Source organism: Triturus cristatus, chromosome 1_1, assembly GCF_964204655.1.
Source record: "Triturus cristatus chromosome 1_1, aTriCri1.1, whole genome shotgun sequence".
Taxonomy (NCBI): Eukaryota; Metazoa; Chordata; class Amphibia; order Caudata; family Salamandridae; genus Triturus; species Triturus cristatus.
The window spans coordinates 911,402,411-911,422,402 of record NC_140579.1 but is presented as its reverse complement, the minus strand read 5'-3'; the positions used below and the strand labels follow the sequence as shown (position 1 = coordinate 911,422,402).

Sequence of the window (19,992 nt, the reverse complement as noted above, 5' to 3'; positions counted from 1 at the left end):
AAAGAATGGACCATAAGCGGGAACGATTTACAAAATCAAATGCCGAGCTTAGGTCCATGAACCCAAAATACAGAGGGGATTGTTTAGCTCTTGTGTATTTAGCCATTATAAGGTTGAGGTTCAGACATTGTTCCACCGTGCCAAGTTTGCTCCTAAAGCCTAACTGGCAGCGGTGGATGATAGAGTTGTCATCTGCCCATGTGCTAATTCTATCAAATAAGACCCTACCAAGGACCTTCAGGGTATTATCGATCAATGATATTGGTCGATAACACCCCGGGTCCAACCTATTTCCCTTTTTGAAAATAGGTACGATAGTACTACTGGACCAAGTCGAGGGGATAGATTTCTTACTCAAGTTGTTAAAAAGATTACAGAGTAAGGGGGCCCAGAAGCTTATGTTAGATTTAATCTGGTCGATAGACAGGCCATCCGGGCCTGGTGCCTTGTTACCGGCACTATTTCCAATAGCTTCCTCTACCTCCTCTAGTGTTATAGCTATGGTGCTATCTGGGAAACTATCCTCGGTATGGTCTCCAACTTCCGCATATAATTTCGAAAAGTGGGTGACCCATGAGTCTCCTGTGATATTGCAGTTAATCGGGGTGATGTTACTTCCCAGGGCTCTCAAGTTCTTTACGTTTCTCCAAAACCCAGTTGAATCTTTTAGGGCAGCAGATTTAATTAGATTATCCCAGTGGCTTATTAAAAGCTCCTCAGTTCTAACTTTTAGTGCGTGTTTATATTTAAAGCGTAGTGAACTGACAAGGGACACATCTCGAGGTTTTACTGCCAAGGCCTTTCTGAGTTCTCTATTGGCCCTCGAGCAATTAGTATCAAACCATCTTTGATCGGTTACATTGTGTTCTTTTGACGGTCTGGATATTGCCCTTTTTATAGCTGTGCATAAATCACAAAAAGACTTAATTATGTCGGGGCCACCGAATGCTAAACATTTGGAGATCAACAGAGGATTATTCCTGATCACAGTAGATAGGATCTCTTGGTTGTCGATCCCTCTCCAGACAATCCTGAGCCCATCTGTAGAAACAGTAATATTTTGGGCTCCTGTCTCATAAGGGCCTATAGGTTTATTAATAGATTTAAGTTGGATTACTATGGGCAGATGATCGCTATATGGGCTACTAACAACCTCAGAGCTAAATAACACTTCACTAAGGAGGGAAGAGGTAAACATATAGTCAATCGTAGTTGAACTACCACGGCCAATGTAAGTAGGGGCCGGCTCAATTCCCTCAGGGGATCCACATAGGCTCATTACATCATCTAGATCCCTGCTATGTAATAAATCCAATAATTCAACACCTCGTCTACAGGGCGGGGATGTATGGTGGATGTGGGCATTAAAATCTCCACCAACACAAATGCCATCAAATTGGCCAAACTTTTCCCCATTTGCAACTTCATCAATAAAATTAAACAATTCCAAAAAAGTAGGATTTGGATGGTTAATAAAATCATTATTATAAAAGTTTATAAGACAAATTCTTAACCTTGCAACATATTTCACAGCTATCAGATGTTTACTGACCACATGTAAAGGTTCAATTTTCACGTTTTTAGAAACTTTTGCCCAGATGGATAAACCACCACTTGGTCGCCCCGAAACGGAGGGCAAAGCAGTAAGATTATGGGCGAAAAAACCCTCCAGTAATTGAGGACATGTGCACCATGTTTCCTGCAGCATTACCACATCAAAGTGACTTATCCATGTAACCCACTCTTTAATTTTCATCTTGCTTGAGAGCCCAGCAATGTTCCAACTAATGATACTAAGAGTGTCAATTGGTGGAATAGTGGTGCGAAAAGAGTGGGCAATGGGAAGGTCGGGGCATACTACAAGGGGTGAAGTTAATCCATCTGGACAGGGCTCAGGAGTGTTTATAAATTTTGCCCTTTCCAAAGACATTGTACTAGTAACCTTATCCGGTGTAGTGGAGGAAGTTAATAGTGGTCAATCTAGGCTACCTAATTCAGATAGAGCGGAGAATCTGTTGAATAAAGGAATTGTGTTAGGGGCCGTTTGAAATATTCTGTGTGGGGGCCTATAAAAATGGCCCAGTGGGTGAAGAGTTATGACAGTCGATGTACTGGCATAGGTATTGTGTGTGTCTAAAAAGAATCTTACTGAGCTCGGGTGTCGGAAGTTAATCACTATGCAGTCCCCACTGATATTTTTGTGTTGTGGGCCCACCCAGCTTACCCGACGGGTTGATATAATCTCATTAGATATGTTCCATCTTGCCCCTTTATGTTTAGTCAGCCAATCAATGCATTTATTGTGCAATTGTTGCCATGACTCGCTTTGGTTTTCATTAAGGGCTGGTACACCAGCTAGCACAAGAACATATGGGCAGGCTTCTGGGGGTAAGTGGAGTGATGGTCCTAGATTGTTAGTGGTGCTATTTCTTACTGTCGCACCTCTGCTTGCGCTTACACTCTCCGGTTTATTGCCTGTCCTATCTTTTCGGGTTACTGATGGAGTGATAGTAGGATTAGCGTCCGAGCTCACAATATTAGTAGTAGCTCTTCCTGCTGCTCCAAAAGAGTCATGATTTGGGCCCTTAGTCAGTGCGGGTTGGATATTGGTTAAGGTACTGCTAGATGGGACGGCTTTAACCGCTGTTAAGCTTTTAGTGTAACTGTGGCCAGAGTCATCAATAGTGGCCAAACCTCCCTCCCTCAGATCATTACATAATGATTCTAATTTGTTCATAATTTTTTCACCCCGGGCGACATCCACACTCATAGTGCCTTTCCTTTTAATTTCCTCTTTTTTTACAAGGGTTTCGATTTTGTCCAATCTTTTAAAAACAAGATTAAATTGCTTAGCTATTTGAATTTCAACTTGCTTAAAAATGGTATCAACGATAGTCTCAATCAGATTGCCATTGACTTTGAATTGGTTATTGCGGTCAGTATGCTCGGTCTGGGTACTGACCGAATTGTCAAAGATCTCATCGCATAGTCTAGGGGCCTCACATATACCCTTATCCCGGGCAGGAGACTCTGGTCTACAAACAGAGACGGTGGGTCTTCCCGCTCCTTCATCCGATGGTGACAGTTGCGATGATAAGTCCACAATGGAGCCTGATAACACTATTTCACAGTCATCTCCTTTATTTTTGTTCCATAGACTTTGTGGGGTTGGTTGGTTTCTACAGTGATTTGGTTGCTTCCTTTTGTTTATGGAACATTTCACTGGGCCTCTCTTACGTTTCTCCCTTGTTATTGTGATGGGACGTGTTGTTTTGTCTGGTGCGGATTCCGCTAATTGGACAGTTACAGGTACAGTCACCAAGCTGGTTGTATCAGTAATAGAAGTTACAATGTCAGATTGGGCTGATGGTTTAATAACTGTTACTGTAGGGGAGAGGGGGAGACCCAAAGTAGGTGATTCATTAAGGAACTGGGAGCATGACAAGGTAGTAGTAGTAGGAAGTCCAAAGGACATCCTGCGTTCGGTGTCCGCAATCTCGTTGGTAACCATGGTAAGGGCATTAGCCAGTAATACATCAATCGATGATGGTAGCTCGATAGGGGTAGCAGTATTAACAGCTATAGGCTTCATCGTGCGTTTCCCCATAGTTTATGTGAATACCTGTACGGCTTGGCGATGCAAAGGGGGGGGCCCAGCCCAGCCTCGTCCTGCCCCGGACGGCCACAGACGGCCACAGACGGCCCGCCCTCTGCCCGGGCTCAGCCCGGCGACGCCCGCGCGCGTCCCGCGACGCGGGGGGAACCTCTACTGAAGTAGCGCCTCCGGCGCGCTTTCCGGCGGATGTGGGCGGGTACTGGAGGGCTGCTGGGGACTGTAGTCCTCCTCCACTGCGGCCTCGATGTGGTGGGAGGCGGCGAGGGAGACTACTGGCGACTCTCTGTCCTGGAGCCCTGGAGCCAAGAAAGAGATTTGGCGTGGCGCGATGTTTGCTCCGCAAGGTATGATCCCCCCGCTCCACCGGGGGAACCTCTACTGAAGTAGCGCCTCCGGCGCGCTTTCCGGCGGATGTGGGCGGGTACTGGAGGGCTGCTGGGGACTGTAGTCCTCCTCCACTGCGGCCTCGATGTGGTGGGAGGCGGCGAGGGAGACTACTGGCGACTCTCTGTCCTGGAGCCCTGGAGCCAAGAAAGAGATTTGGCGTGGCGCGATGTTTGCTCCGCAAGGTATGATCCGCAGACCGAAACGACTAATTGAAGAACTATAAACAAGTCAGTCATTTAATTTTGTTAAAAAGAGGGGAAGATGTAGAATGTGAGCGGTATAGTTGTCGAGTAGGCAGAGCCAGGAGGAGGAACGGGAAGAGGAGGAGAGACAGCAGGAAACGGCAGTTAGAGTAGGGACAGGGACCGAGTACGAAGCATGTAATAAAGCTCGTTATAAAAGAATATTCAGTGTCTGGTATCCTTGACCTAAGACACTACAAAGTGCATGCCAACCTCATTCCGGCAAAAAAGATTTATGTCCATCTCCTGGTACTGTACCATCACCTTCTTGTCACGGCTATGTTTTACAACGAACTCGTATGAAATGCTCCAACTCATGGGTAGGCTAACACGGTGTTCTCTCCGCCACTAATGTAAATGTATATTATTTGTTATCGATACGGTCTGCTGAATCGTAAAACACTCCGATGGCTACAGGCCAAGTCTACGATATATAAAATTCATAAAACTAAAGTTTGTAAAATAAACAAATCTAGTTGAAAAAACAAGGAAGCTATAACATCCATAGCCATGGAAGTCACTATTACTTATTCAAGTTAAGAGAGCTACTGCTCTGCTGGTTATTTCGTATCTCCGATCCCACTGCCCCTACCCTTAGTACCTGCGAAAGTCGTCCCTGTCCGTTGCGCAGCCATAAGCTGTCTTGAGCCAGTGCCGTACCCCCGCGGTCTTCTTTACGACACCGCCACTCGTGCTCACGGTATCCGCAGCCATTGCAACCCCCTAGCAAGCTAATACGGTCGGACACGTGAGCAAATACGCAACGTCCGACAAAAGTAGGCTTAGAAGTTCAACACCTCAACCAGGCACGTTAGTGGCGGTGACGGTTAAATGAATTAGAAAACCGAAGCACAACCTAGATCTAGCGTGCTTAGTCAGTATACAAGGAGATTTGACGATCTTAAGAACATAACTACAGAAACAAGGCTGTTCATCGAAATAGAAGACGACCAGGCACGCACTGGTGTATTATGGGATGGCCATATTAAGCAGGAAAGAATTTAGGAGTGAGCGACCGGAGACATCTGATGTGACTGGAGAATGAAGGAGTGGTATAAACGCATGTTAAGAAGGTGGGCAGGTGGCAACGTATAGAAATCGTTTAATATATATTCATCCCGTCATTCTACACTTTCACAACATTATATCGATGCTGCATTTCTTTTTTTTGGGGGGGGGGGGGGGGGGGGGGCTGTTTCACGGGCATGTACAGAACCAACCAATCCGGTATGGCTCCCAGGGCACCTTTTAAAAGTCCACGAGTCTTGTGTCGCTTTCATCCACTTTCCAGCCTTTACGTTTCGCGGCCATCTTCGAATAGGTCTCCTTCTGTCGCATGTTATAGTAGTGGTTACTGCTTGATACGCGATCTCCCTTCGTTTTGACGCTGTACTGTGTGAAAGCGGTTATTTTCGGAACTTGGAATGGGAGGATACACGGATCAGTTGGCCTGAGCCCTCTTGCATACAAGTGACACTCGGTTGAGGCAGGCGAGATTTATTCGAGAAAGGCTGCGCCCTCAAGTCATTCCAGGCAAGACTTTTATAAATATCTCATACGCCATACCACTAATCGGGGTCTTCAAACTTCCCTACTGAAAGGAACACTCAAAATCACCCAATGAAAAGCCCCTCTGGTTAAGCACATAACATTCATTAACCAATCCAAGGTCGTTACGCTTTCCACCTCTACTAGACTATTTCCTTCTACGTGATTGGATGTGAGCACCTAGATGCCACTGCAAAGCGTTGCCCCCTCCCTCCCAGCTCCCCCCCCCCAATGAAGTATTTGCAGAACAGAAGACTTCCGTTACAAGAGAAAAACTAACGGAGAGCGAGACCATATTCTTAAATCAGTGCCTGTTCAGGTACATTCTCAACACGTTATTGCCATGTGTAATCTATAGAGCTGAAATCTACCGGGTGATAAAGAACCAGACTCGTGGGCAGCGAATACACCGGGAATCAGCTGTGAGTTTTGAGTCAAACGGTGGGCAAAAATCTGTCTGGAAAGCACAGGCTGCCAGTAGAGTACGACTTTGGAAGCAGAGACTGGCCAAGGTATTTGAGACGGCGAGGAGACACGGTCCTGGTGAGCAGAGACTAAGTTGCTGGTGACCAAAGACTGTGCTGACAAGACTGGACTCTGGGGCCGGGAGGGGCCCAGCCGTGGACGCAGTCTAAAGGGAGAACGGCTTGGTGGCAAGAAAGCACACTGTAGTAGACACTGGGCCAAGAATTACTCCAGCTCTGCACTTGGTAAGACTAATTGCCCCAGCACCTTCTACCTCCCGCCTGTTTAACTCTGAGACTAGGACGCTTGCACCCGGAGCCCAATTAAACTAATTACTACATGTTGATGGCTCTCACTGTAAGCTTCGTTTTTAGTTTGGAGTACTGGCTAGTCAGCAGCCTGATGACTGAACATGGGTATTTTAATGTAATCACCCTTGCCAAGTGTCACTCACTAGTTGTCAGACTAACGTAAATGTATTATCACCGCAATACTTCACTGAAAAAATATGTAATGTGGTTCAGGAGAATAGATATTCACAGGGCTCTGTCTGCCCTACTGGGCACAGGTTGGTACCATGCAGAAAAGTGTCCTCCAAGGTAGTGCGAATGTTACCGTTACATACAGAGTGATCTTTGGTTTGCCAAATAGTCTTTAAAGAGGGATTAGTACATTTTCCTTAGTAATGTTGGGTTTCCATTGCATGTTTTAAAACCGTAATAATATGAACTTATCAGTATGTGTTTGTCACATTGTGCATGTGCTATTTTACATTTATTTCATTCTTCTGATGATGTTGCAAATAACTTCAACATGAAGAACATGTCCGTCCTTGGGCAAACACATAGCTCAGTACCTTAAGCAGCAGCTACCTTGTGTGTTAAATGCAATGCAATGGTTTAAATAGCATTGGGCCTAATCTGCTATTAATTCTCTCACAGTTAAACATTTGAAAGTTACTGGGGCCTGAGTGCTGATCTTGATGCAGCGTGGAATGTCAAATCCTCCCTTCGTCACAGACCAAATATCGCAATAACACATTAACTCTATACGTTTATTGGTGGGGCCCATAACACCAACACTCACACTTCATTGATCTGCTTTCCCGGGAGGGATAAGTTTCCATACGCTAACATGAAAGGAATATCTTTCACCTAAACCCTAATATACATTGAATACCTTTATTAACTTCAAACCTCGTGATATTTGGCGATGAATCAGTTAGTTGGATTGTAATTTGGTAATTCTATTCTTTTATTTATGCCCTTCTCTTAATCTAATTTCTTCAAAAACACAACTCAACACATTTGTCTATTAATCAAAGCATCGTTTATCTAATTAACCCCTTCAGCGCGGCGGGAATTCCCCCGCGGTGCTGAAGGGTTCGAGCGCGGGCGGGGCCATGACGGAACGGTTCCGTCATGAGCACAGCGCAACGGATGCTCATGACGGAACCGTTCCGTCATGGGCATGGAAGGGGTTAATTGCAAATGTTCGAAAATCATCGACCAAACCGCAGAACATCATATTTACCTAATCTGGCTATTAGTTGTCCTCTAAGTCAGTCAAGTCGTTGAAAAATCTTAAATTCATCAAAGTCAGGCCGCAATTCAGTCTTTCAAAGAATCAGGATAACAGCTGTCCTGCAGTGTCACCGTTCTCTCTGTCAGCATAAATCAGGAAAATGAAAGTTCGCTCAAAAAGAAGGAATTACTAATTCGCTTTGTCTACCCACTTTTATAATGCAACTAACGTCAAAATGTAACAAAAATCAGTTTTAGTCAGCCCTGATTGGCTGGTTTGGGGTCATTCGGTAAAGTTCTCACATAGTCCGTTAGATTAAGTCATCACACTTGCTGGTTCCGGTTTTAAAGACAGTCCTTTGTTTTGTGGTCCTGGCAAGTCTCCCAGTACGACCTTGGTTGGTACATCTTGCCTGGGGTCAGGACAAGGCCACTGTTGCTGGCGCATGCGCACTTCACCCAAAACCTCATGAAACGGTAGCAGTCACGTCGTGTGTCTCAGTCAGCCATCTTTTCTTAGGCCCAAATGGTCAACTTAAGTAAAACAAACACAAAACGTAATTAAAACATTGAAATGGATAATAAAATGTTAAACCCTCACTAATTCCCCTATGTGTAAGTAATTATCTAGCATAATAGCAACATTCAAAGCGTTTATAGTCACCCAGCGATGTCATCTGGTGCAACTTACAATTACGGCACAAAAGCAACATATATCATGCAATATTCTAATTTTCTACCATTAGTATACGTACATATATTAGTATACAATTAGTTTAGCCATGCAAAATGCAAATCCCATGTGTAATTCTTTTGTTAATATAATTGGATAGTTATCACTTAAAACAAATTAATATTACCATTAATTGATTATTCGGATTAATATAAACATGCAGAATGGGGGGGGGGGGGGTGGTATACAAAATTTTGTACTACCCGCTCCAGCAATATCTTCAGCTAGACTTGTGTGACAGCGAATCAAATCCTTTTGTCCAGTGCAGTCTGCCCTGCTGCTTTACATCGGAAGAAACTAGCCATTCAGCTCAAAGCCATGAAAGTCGCCACAAAGCCTCTAGTTCCCAGCATGGTTTCTTTGATCCAGTCACTAGCAGCTTATATTTGAGACGTCTCTATGAAACACTGGTGTATAAACTCAGAGGTTACACAGAGAACTACTATAGGAGGGGCACGAAGCTCCATCATTTATATATTCTGTATTGGTCATACAGGATGTATAGAGGTGACGTCAAACTTTTAGCAGAAATAAACTAAAGAAAACTGTTGCCATATCTAACATTTCTTTGTACTAAGTGAGCTCCCATCAGTGTTTGCTGTTTGCTTATGATAATGCAGTTTAAGTGATTTTTGTCTCAAGTATAACTAATAGTACCCGAAGAACGCCAATAGACTCGTTAAGTATTGCGCATACTAAGACATAAGCAGTAAAAACACTGCCGCAGCTATGTGCTTGAGTGGGAGGGGCTTTGACTGCACACACCTCTCCTATTGCTGGGGACATGGGAGCAGTTCTTCTCCTATGCACCTCTCACATGGACCATTAAAAGTTCACTGTGTGATTATACCACCTTATCCCACTTTCCCATACACGAGGCATGCTCCCTCTGGTGGGTCTTGGTGTGGCTTACTGTTTATAGAGTGTATTCAATAACTCTATGTAAGCAAGGCTCAAGTCCTGGGCATTTCGGTCTCAAATTATTGGTATGTTAGTTCAAATGAAGCGCAACAGAACTGCAATTTCCAAAATACAGTAGATTCGTTGTTAAACAACAATTCAGAACATGAGCACCTTGTCCTTGATGACATGGTGTTTTGTGGTGACCTTTCTGATGCCTTCCATTGGATCCTTGCTTTCTCTTATCTCTGACTAGATTACTGTATCTCTCCTTTATATACTGGATGGGTTCTCCCTGAATCCCATATGCCTTCCAGCAGCAAGAAGGCAGCACTCCTCATCACTGAGACATCTACACATGCAGGAGTGCATACAGTTAGAAGCAAGTATGCATCACCCTGCAAAGAATAGTGCTTATGGGTACAGGAAACTGTTAAAACCAGCTGGGAAATTCCCTCTCATCTATACCTTCAGTAGTGCTTTGAGCGTGAATATATAAGAACGGCCTTGGGTTTGTGACATTGCATTAGAAATTAAGAAGCTTTACGACGATTTTATTGGGCACAGTGGATACAGGCCTGAAAGTGATCTAATTGCATTTCAAAATTGCCTTAAAAATGGAATGAAACTGTTATTCAAAGTGTCACACACAAGAAATTCCAATGGCAGACATAACAAGCATTGGCATTGCCAATAGGTCTCGCCTTTGGGACCTTATAAGTGTTTAGCCATGCAACAGTTGCATAACTAAACACTTATAAGGTCCCAAAAGCGAGACCTATTGGCTATGCCAAGCGGCCATGCGGCCGCAAAAGTGAAAGTAATGACGGTAAAGCTGTGTGCGCGCGCACATTCACTGTAGCTCTAGGCTGGCCTGGTAGCACTTTTTGGAGCCCTCTCAATAAGTCTCGCCAGACCAGCGCATGCGCTGGGTCAGGCGAGACCTAAAAACACAATGCTTGGAACTGTCACACCTAAGCACACAAAAATCTCAGCTGCTCTACGTAATATGGTTGCATGCTCACCAGTGGTGGAATTGAAAATAAGTTTGCATAAATTGGGAGTCAAGGCTTGACAGTGGAAAGAGGATGGAATCATGAGGGACAGGGTTTGAAAAGCAGAGTGACAGTCAACTTGCACTTTTATTAAAACACATCTGCTTCGACAAAATTGGCATCAAGTACTGTTCTGGCTTACTTAATTGGTCACAAAGACTCGGATCCTACCTCGACCAGGGGCAAATTGGTAGCTTCTTTATGGTCCAAAACCAATTTACAGCCCCAGGCTACAGCCACCTCTTTGTATCCTGCGGCAGCAAAGGCCCAGCCTGATACGCCGATCACGAGGGTCTTTACGACCTCATTCCGCCATGAGATCAAGGACAAAATCAGATCTCTCAAACAAGACTTAAAAGTTGGGCTGCTGGGCATCCGGCGGGAGATCACAGAAATTGGCGGAAGGGTGGACGAACTCGAGTGCACCATGGACGCCAGATCTGAGGACCACGAGAGCCTGTGGCGATGGATGGCGGAACTGGAAGAACACAATATTAGCCTAAAGCTTAAACAGGGGGACCTCGAAAATCGAAGTAGGCATAACAACCTACGTATCAGGTGAGTACCCTCTGGGGGCGGAAGGCAAAGTCCTTAGGAGGAGAAAAGACTTCAAGCCAGTTACGGACAAGTTTCGTGATCTCAACATTAAATATCAATGGGGCCACCCCATTGCTTTGTTGTTCAACTGGAAAGATGAGTGACCTAGAGTTGGTAGCACCTGCTCGAAGGGAGTACCTTTATCTCCACTGTCAGATGCAGTTCTAACATCGTCCATTGTGGGATCAAGACCCCGTTTCACTGTTCGGACCTGCTATAGCGCAGTTTACTCCATCCACTGCAGTCAGCCAAGCCCAATAATCATGTGCAGCAATTACCTACGGAAGCACAGAGTGATGCACGTGAACAGAAGAAGTTCTGTGAAGACCCACTAGCAAGTAATATCAGACATAGTCCATTCTGGAATCAAAACAACGTTCTACTATTGTGACCTAGAGTTGGTTGCACCTGCTCCAAGAGAGTACCTTCATCTCCACTCTCAGATGCAGTTCTAACATCGTCCATTGTGGGATCAAGACACCGTTCCACTGTTTGTACCTGTTCGACTACTGTGTTAATAGTATACAGAGCACTCCACGCTGCTGGGCCTCAAACTGAACACAGTGTGCCTGTGTCGCGGTAGCCAGCGTTGATCTGAGGAACCTTCCGACCTCGCAGACCTCGCCCCAGGAGCTTCCGCCGGTACGTGGTGGGCCCTCTTTCACATAATGCGGTAGCGAAAGGTGAACTGTGGGGCATATGTGCGTCGCAGCCGCCACAACGTTTTTTGAGTACCAGCAGGCTGAGCGCATCATTCACGCAGCCACCTTCACTCACGAGATCAACCTCGTGGCGGTGTAAGCTGCGCAGACCTGGCAGACATGTTCGCCATTCCGGAAGAGAACCACACCCAGAGAAACTTGCCTTTTATTCATACCCCTACGCTAGCCTTGCGCATGCCGAGCCAACCCACTACGCTAAAGATTTGGGGGGGGGAGGGCACGTACGCGCTATGTTTTCGAAATCTTCCCTACTGACTGTACTATTATGGTTCCGTCCACTATCTACTTCACTCAATAGACCATCAGTGTATGTTCACATGTACATGTGTGTGCTCTGCATACTCTAGTCTGTCCGGCACATCCTCTCAACACTTTGCATTGTATACTTTTATAATCGAGAATCACTTACCACCTTCGCACATACTTTGCTCCCATCATTCCCCGCATTCTGCATTGTTTAACAGAGGTGCTATGCCATGTTTGCTTTGTGTACATGGCTAGCCACGGTTCCCACAGTACGTAGTGTCGTTGTGTCTGATAGGTGTACATGTTGTTTGTCATGTTGTATGCGATTTATATAAGGTAGCGTGTTTAATCACGAGCAGTGGTTTCTCCCATTTACATATCGCTGTCTTAAGGAGCATACAGAAGTTTTTCTCACAGGTGCAAACTGTGACCACAATGGCAGTCATTCATTACTATGCAAGAATTTCCAACTGCACGACACTTCTAAGCTTACAGCCCCCAATCTTGCCTGCTTTCTTGAAAGCATGCCATCTCCCACTATCACACCAACATTCACACAGCTTTCTAACGGCAGTGATCTGCTTCTCAATAACATGCACTCCTACGGAATGTGAGGTGGCATACCGTATGTCCTTACTGTTTCAAACCGAGCAATGTCTATTCCCACCCACACAAACTAACTCCCAAACTTCAACTTGGCCTTGAATCCCTACTTTGCAAACAGATTTCATTAAACTAACCAAACTAAAGCGCTTTTCTTCAGAACAGAAGTGTCCCTCACTTCTTCTAAAGAAATGTAACGCCTGCAGATAGCACAAACTTCCAGTAAAATACAGTCCCTTTTAAATTCGAACCTCCCATTACACTTTGTGAATTGTTACCCAATTTTCAACACATCTCACACTCTAGGTCTGGCACACTTTTTTAATACGGTCTCCTCCGGCCTTCTCACAGCCTTTCAAACTGTTTTTGGTAGAATACCACACTTCATTCATTCGATCATCTCTGGAATAACAGGAACAGTGCCCAAAATTCTCGCTCTTTGCGGCCATCCTACTACTATTTTTGCTTGTAAAAAATGACTGCTCTCCCTGTGGTAATAAGCATCTCCGACAGAATACGCCTCTACGCGAAGCTACATCAAAACCTTTAAAAAATTAAACAACTTTTCGGCTGCCTGCCATTATCTGAGCCAGCTACAACATGACATTTATTTACACATATACAATCTGCGTGCAACCATCTTTCTATTGCAAAACTTGCCCATTCGACAGGCGAATGGAGGTATGCCTTGCCAACATCCCAACAATCGCTCCCGATATCCAGCAGGTAATGGAGTATCTTGAAATCCATGAACTCGATTGTTCAGGCAGTAGAGCAATGGCGGAAGCAACGCAAAAAGGTATCGTGGCGGAACGGGATTTCTGCGCAGCCGCGAAAGATCTACTGCAACGTACGACCTGTACACTGTAAATGATGTTTCTAAAAAATATATGCTGTGAGAATGTGCAACAAAAAGTCCATAATTCAAATGTATACCTTTCCTCAGGGCCAAATGGTATTGCTAAAATCCTTTAAACTGAAATTGTCCAATAGTAATCATATTAAGACATTTTAACATATTCCTAATACGCTGAATTTTGTTCCTAAATCTTTGGCTTTAAAAATATTAGGTAGGAATTTGGTAATTCGCGAGGCAAACGTTGTTTAAAATCCAATTGAGCATCATTACAATATGTCCATCCCTTATCACATTTTAAATACGCAGTGTAATGTCAAGATGTTGAAGGACCATCATGGAAAATTATTGCTACAAAAGTTCTTCCTGATATTGATAGTTGATTTGCGTCAATTTTTTTAAATTAAAGTTTCCAATTTTCTTCCATCGGCTGTACAACCTTGCATCATTAAAATTATATATTGTCCATATCTTTGTATAAATAATGTTGATAACAATTCTGAGTTGCATTGGCTACACTCCATGTTCTGATTTGCTGCTTTAACTAGTTTGTTGAAAGGCACTGATTTACAGTCTGGTTATGTCAAATATATAAATCTTTCAGTGTCTGTCAGTGCTACATGTAAACATACAATTTTCACATTGATGTTCCCATTTATAACGAAGGCCAAAAAGATTTTCAATTTCTATGCCTTCATTTTCCAATACGGTAAGCATATACATTAGAAATTCCTGAGCATTTTGTTGGATATTCTGCGTAAATTGTGTAGAACCAGAACATATATCCAAAATATTACGAATATCAGAAACGCTTTGCATTTTAGTTTTATCAGTTCTCTATTTTTTCATAAACAGAATGCAACAAGGAACAAAATCTTTTTTCACGATTCTCCACAATTTGCTGCAATCTTTCAAGAAAAAAACATTGACCACTACATTAGCATAGCAGTTGATACCAGAAGTATTTTCAAACTGATAACCAACAATCTCTTCTACAGTGTCCTTTTTCTTTTTGCTTGCAATCTCAACATTATTTTGATTTTTTTTCCTTCTCTATAACTTCACTACAGATATTCTCATATCTTCTTCTTTTTTGACCTACCACACGCTTTTTAAATACAGGATATTGCCCTAAATGGGGAGCATACGCTCTTCTTAACCTATTCTACTCTTTTACACAGTTTGCATCTGCAGTAATCTTCGACTCATCAAAATCAATCAAAAACAAACCAGATAAAGTTCTGACTCGGGACAAAGCAACATATGCCATACCCTCTTTAAACCCAGTACTTCCAATGTTCACCAAAGCACTGTCTACACTTAATCCTTGAGATTTATGAATAGTCACTGCATATGCCAAAGAAAGAGGAAACTGTTTTCTACGTACATACAAATCTTTAACAAGCAAAAAACGAGCAGAACGAGCAATTTGTTTCACTTCAATCTGATCAAATTTGATGTTTAAACATTCAATTCCATCTTTTTTTTGATAAGTCACAAAATCAACAACTTTTTCCATTGCTCCATTCACTAACCCTTTTTCTACATCCAAATTACGCCGCAAAGTAACTCGACAGTTTACACATACATAAAAATTATTTTCTAAACCTGCAGTTTTAGAAATAGATTTTTCTAAAGAATCCAATTTTGTTTTCAATTTTTCCGTCAAAATAATAGTGATTCCTTCATGCTCTATTTTGAACCAATCACTGCATATTTTCCATCATTGATGTTTTCTGTAGTATTCTGTTTAAAAGTGTAGTTTTGCAGCACTTCATAGAGACCTATGTTCTCAAAATGATGACTTCTATTTGGATAATGTGTCCAGCATATTGGTTTTAAGAATATCTGTACTTTCTGGTTCATTTAATGCTAAATATTCAATTTCTTGTACAGATTTAAGTACTCGATTTTGTGTTGCAGCAAGACCTAGACTCACCCAAATGATTCTTCTAGATTTGGAGTATAAACTTGCAGATGATAACCGATCTGAGCATTCATACGCTCCTATTTCTCGATGGGATAACATCTTCAAACTAAAACTGTATAATTTCTTACTTAGACTCTTCTTGTGAGAAATCTCTTCCCACATTTCTTTTAATTCCGTCTTTTCAGATTTTGTAATGTAGGATGTTACATACCGAGCGACAGCAATGGAATTATCCGCCAAGTACTGAATATCCATGTTAGCATTCCACAAAGAGAGAATAACCGGATTGTAATCATTTTATGTATTTTGATTCTTCACACCTTCTCAAATAGTAGGAATTTTTGGGAGACTTTCTAGTGATGGTATGTCTCACTACTGACATAAAACGGTTTACTCTTCCTTTTGATATTACAGGACGTGGAAATCCAAAACGACATTTGGTATAAAACTTTTCCTTAGACTTGCACTTTCGTCGACAGTATTTTCCACATCGATGGCTTTGGAATCATAAGACTTGTTGTCTTAAGGTGTTTTCTTCTGTGCTTTTGGGTATGGCACATGTGGCATATTCTTCAATGAACGACAAAACAGTATCATCAGAATCAGTTCCGAATTTGGGGGCATCTTTGATCCATATGAGCATATGTATGTGAGGAGCACCGCGAGCTTGATACACCTTTCTCCAAAAGAAATCCACAACTTTTTCAAGAGGAGGATTCTTTTTATTGCAGATAAAAGACATCATAGCTTCAAATCTATACATTGAAATACCTGCATACATTAACAGGAGCCAAAGAGCACAATTCTCCAGGTGTCTTGTATTCAATATTTTTTATATTCTAATTTGCCTCTCGAAGAAATTCAAATAAATCATCCCAAGCGTATTCAGCACAGCCTAGGGTAAGGAACCACATAGGAGTTTCTTAGCATACATTTAAGTTCTCCATGACGACGGTACCAATACTCATTAGTGCCACGCTGACATGTCATCAGATTAATCAGCTGAGATTCTAAATGATCATCTCTTTGATGTACTTTATCAATAAATTCCTTTGCAGAAACATTTTGAAGATGTTCTCCTGTTTTCAATATGTGATTCACTGCATATGAAAGTCCAGACAAGTCCCTCTCAAACAAAAGATGAAATTTATATGGGATACATTGTCGAAATCTTGGATCTTCTGCATACAATCTTGCTGTGCGATATTCAGATGCAGGAATCTGCACAGGTCGTTCATCATATCTTCCACCTTTTCCTGTTGGGAACAACTGTGGAAAACAACGAGCTTCCAAGCTTTTTTCCCCATACACTCATGGAAGTTCCCTTTTGCTTTTTTCATTTGGAATAACTCCATAGTATTCCCCATCACTTCTTTGGAATGAAGTGGATGTACACTGTAATGTTCATAGATTTGTTCACTTCTGGACATGTCCACTTGATGTTTCAGTATCTTCTGCTGAAAGTATTTCTTCTCCCACATACACATGTTCGTAGTACGCATTGTTTTTAATCAGATACAATGTTGCCTTCTGCACTTTCCTAACATCCACTAACTCTTGCCAGATTTTCTTGCTCTTAGTAGGAACGCCATTAACTAGAATAACTAGTGGTTCATTTTCTACATTCTCTACACCAATTGTTTTCAATATTTTTCTTTAAATCTAGAGGTAAATATACAACTCTTCCTTGTAATCCTTTCTGTAAATCTGAAGGAGGCAATTTACCTGTTTTAGGCTCCATACGAACAATAGCCTGAAATGGGTGCACACATTGAAGGACAATAGACTCATAGGTATTTAAATCTATCAATTCTGGAGGAATAGTTACCAACTCTAGATTATTATGCACAGCTCTAGCAGGCCTTTTATTCTCATCCAATTTATTATAACAATATTTACAAATACGCTGATCAGAACCCAAATCAAAACAATTCTCTACCAACAAATAAGTTGCAAATTCCTTCCACTTATCATTATTTTCTGTTTCATTTTTTAAATATAGATCAGTCCTAGTCTGATTTTTATAGTGAGTTCGCCGACAACAAATACATGAATAATTTGGCCTTTCACCGGAAATCACCTTAAACTTTGTAATTTGTTCTTCAATTTTTTTTGTAGTACTATGTTGCACATTCTCCAACATTTTCTTCGATTAATGTGTCAGTTTCTGCACTCTCTTGTTCAGCTCCAAAGTAACAAAACTCAATTTCATCACAAACCTTCACATCTGATACTGATCCACGCAAAAGAGGAATGTTCAACTCATTTAACATTAGTGCTGGACTTTTTGCATAATACAATCTCCTGAATAACTTCCGCATCTGAGAATGATGTACTGCTAACATCCTGAAATGGTGAAAAACACTTTGACGTACTTTCCTAGAAAGACAAGCCAGAGAATGACCTTGCAAACAAGTATTTTTTCTCACTCTACAAGGGTCTAGTCCTTGCAACATATTAATCTTTTAACACTTCTTTTACTATATTCTCGTAAGAAATTGCGTAAAATATAAATAGATTCTTGTCGTACACTACAAATACTACTGCAATCCCAAGTGTACACTGGGGCTTTAGGACGTCTCCCTAGAACTTCATCAGCTAACACTTCTTCTACATTTATAGGAACCATCTTCTCTTTCTCAATTGGACAACCATTTCTAACCTCATAAGCTCGACCACTGGTATCAACTGCATGCAATAAATTATTGGTCTGTAAATAACTCTCTTCATTAAAGAAAGGCTCTGAACTTCAACTGTTTCCATTCACCCCAAAAAAGAATCACAAAAATTAGTTAATTACTCTTTTCCTCTTGCTTTTGGCCTTCATTAAATGGACTGGTTTATCCAATGATCGAATTCTGTTTAAAACTAAAATGACTAGTTTCCTGTTTAGTTCAAAAGCCTTTTGAACAATTCATTCAATATGCTTCTTCTTTTTATAAAACAATGCTCTTTTTCTATATTTTTTCACATCTTTAAGCAAGTTAAAAACCACCCTATTATAATTTTTTTTTTTTTTTTTACGGATTTCTTTATACTGATTTTGCCTTCTTTTACCATACATCGAATCTTTTTTTTCCTTTCCTGTAATTCATACTCTTTTTTTTTTTTTTTTTTTTTGTGGTCGAACCATTCGCAGTAGTTTGCACATTCTGCACACTGCTTCTAGGCTTTGTAAGTTTTTTTAATGGATGTTTTGTCTTACCGGAAGACTTTTTCTTTTTAGCCACATGATGTTGGTCATCCAATACTTGTTGAATTTTCTTCGCATAAGTGTCCTTTAACTGTTCTTTTCTCTTTCTTGATTTTTCAAGCATGACAACTTTATTCTAATGATGATAAACAATATCTGTAAAAAATAAACATAAATAAATGTATTGTAATAAATTTATAAATTATACTTTTCAATTATTATACAAACACATTCTGTATAAAAACCATTTAACCACTTTCTTTTCTCATCACTAATTGAAATTGTAATTCAAGGTGTATACATAACTGTATAGGTGATTACAGATCTGCATGTATAATAGACAAAGGTTCCTACCAGTGTTTGTGTTAAGCCCTGAGACATTATGGTGCCGATTCCGATCCGGTAAAACCCGGGTACGAATGGTCGTACGGAGCGTTTTTGCCGTCCGACTTGTACCCGGGAAAAACACCTTACAAACTCGCAAGTACGATTCGCACAGAAATACCATTTCCGTACGAGTCGTAAAAAACACCGACCGGCCAAAAAATACACACACATCTGATTCTGGACGGCGCATACGCGACGTCCGGACGGAGTCAGGCAGCGTTTTACGGAACAGCAAGTACGATTCGTGCCGACGTCACTCCGCACGTAGCATTTTTTACGGGAGCCAAAAACTGCCGGGAAATTGAGGACGACGCGAACAAGGAGCACCGGTACGCGACGGACAGCGATGGACCCCAACCTACGCATCATCCCGGCCCGCATAGCCTACGACCTCGTGTTCAGAAACCGACGCAGACGCCGCAGAAGGTCAGAACAACCCCCAGGGGCCAAGGGGGGGGGGGTGCAAGGGGCAGGAAACATAACCCACACCCCACAAAATACTAATACATCCTGCACATTAATTACCTCCATGGTCTGGTCACTTCGGGGGGTGTGTCCACCAATCCCACGTCCCGCCACAACGGAAGTGGACGCGTCACCACCACAATGGTGGTACGGGACGTACCCAAGCCTCTCAGAGCGTGGGTACGGACCGTACCCACGCCCCCCCCCAGAGCGTGGGTACGGCCCGTACCACCATTGTTTTGGTGATGTAGGGGTACGCGTGTACCGACCGTACCCACGCCCCCAGAGCGTGGGTACGGGCCGTACCACCCGTACCCTTACGTCACCGCCACTATGGTGGTACGGCCCGTACCCACGCCCCCAGAGCATGGGTACGGGCCGTACCACGCGTACCCCTACGTCACTGCCACAATGGTGGTACGGCCCGTACCCACGCCCCCAGAGCGTGGGTACGGGCCGTACCACCATTGCAGTGGTGACGTAGGGGTACGCGTGTACGGACCGTACCCACGGCCCCAGAGCGT

The 19,992-nt window shown here is 42.6% G+C and overlaps 1 protein-coding gene across 4 annotated transcripts in view; it reads left to right on the top strand.

The window, feature by feature from the left end:
- LOC146871272 (uncharacterized) overlaps positions 1-19,992 on the top strand; it is a 777,218-nt gene that overhangs the window by 350,050 nt on the left and 407,176 nt on the right. Inside the window, exon 1 of one of the 4 annotated variants that reach the window (XM_085650741.1) lies at positions 5,148-5,318. The exons of 1 other annotated variant lie outside the window; for it this stretch is intronic. The gene's annotated coding sequence lies outside the window, so the exon portion shown is untranslated. Of the gene's footprint in view, positions 1-5,147; positions 5,319-5,519; positions 6,504-19,992 lie in introns of those variants that run through there. 2 more of the 4 variants (XM_085650754.1, XM_085650731.1) reach the window with 2 other exon arrangements.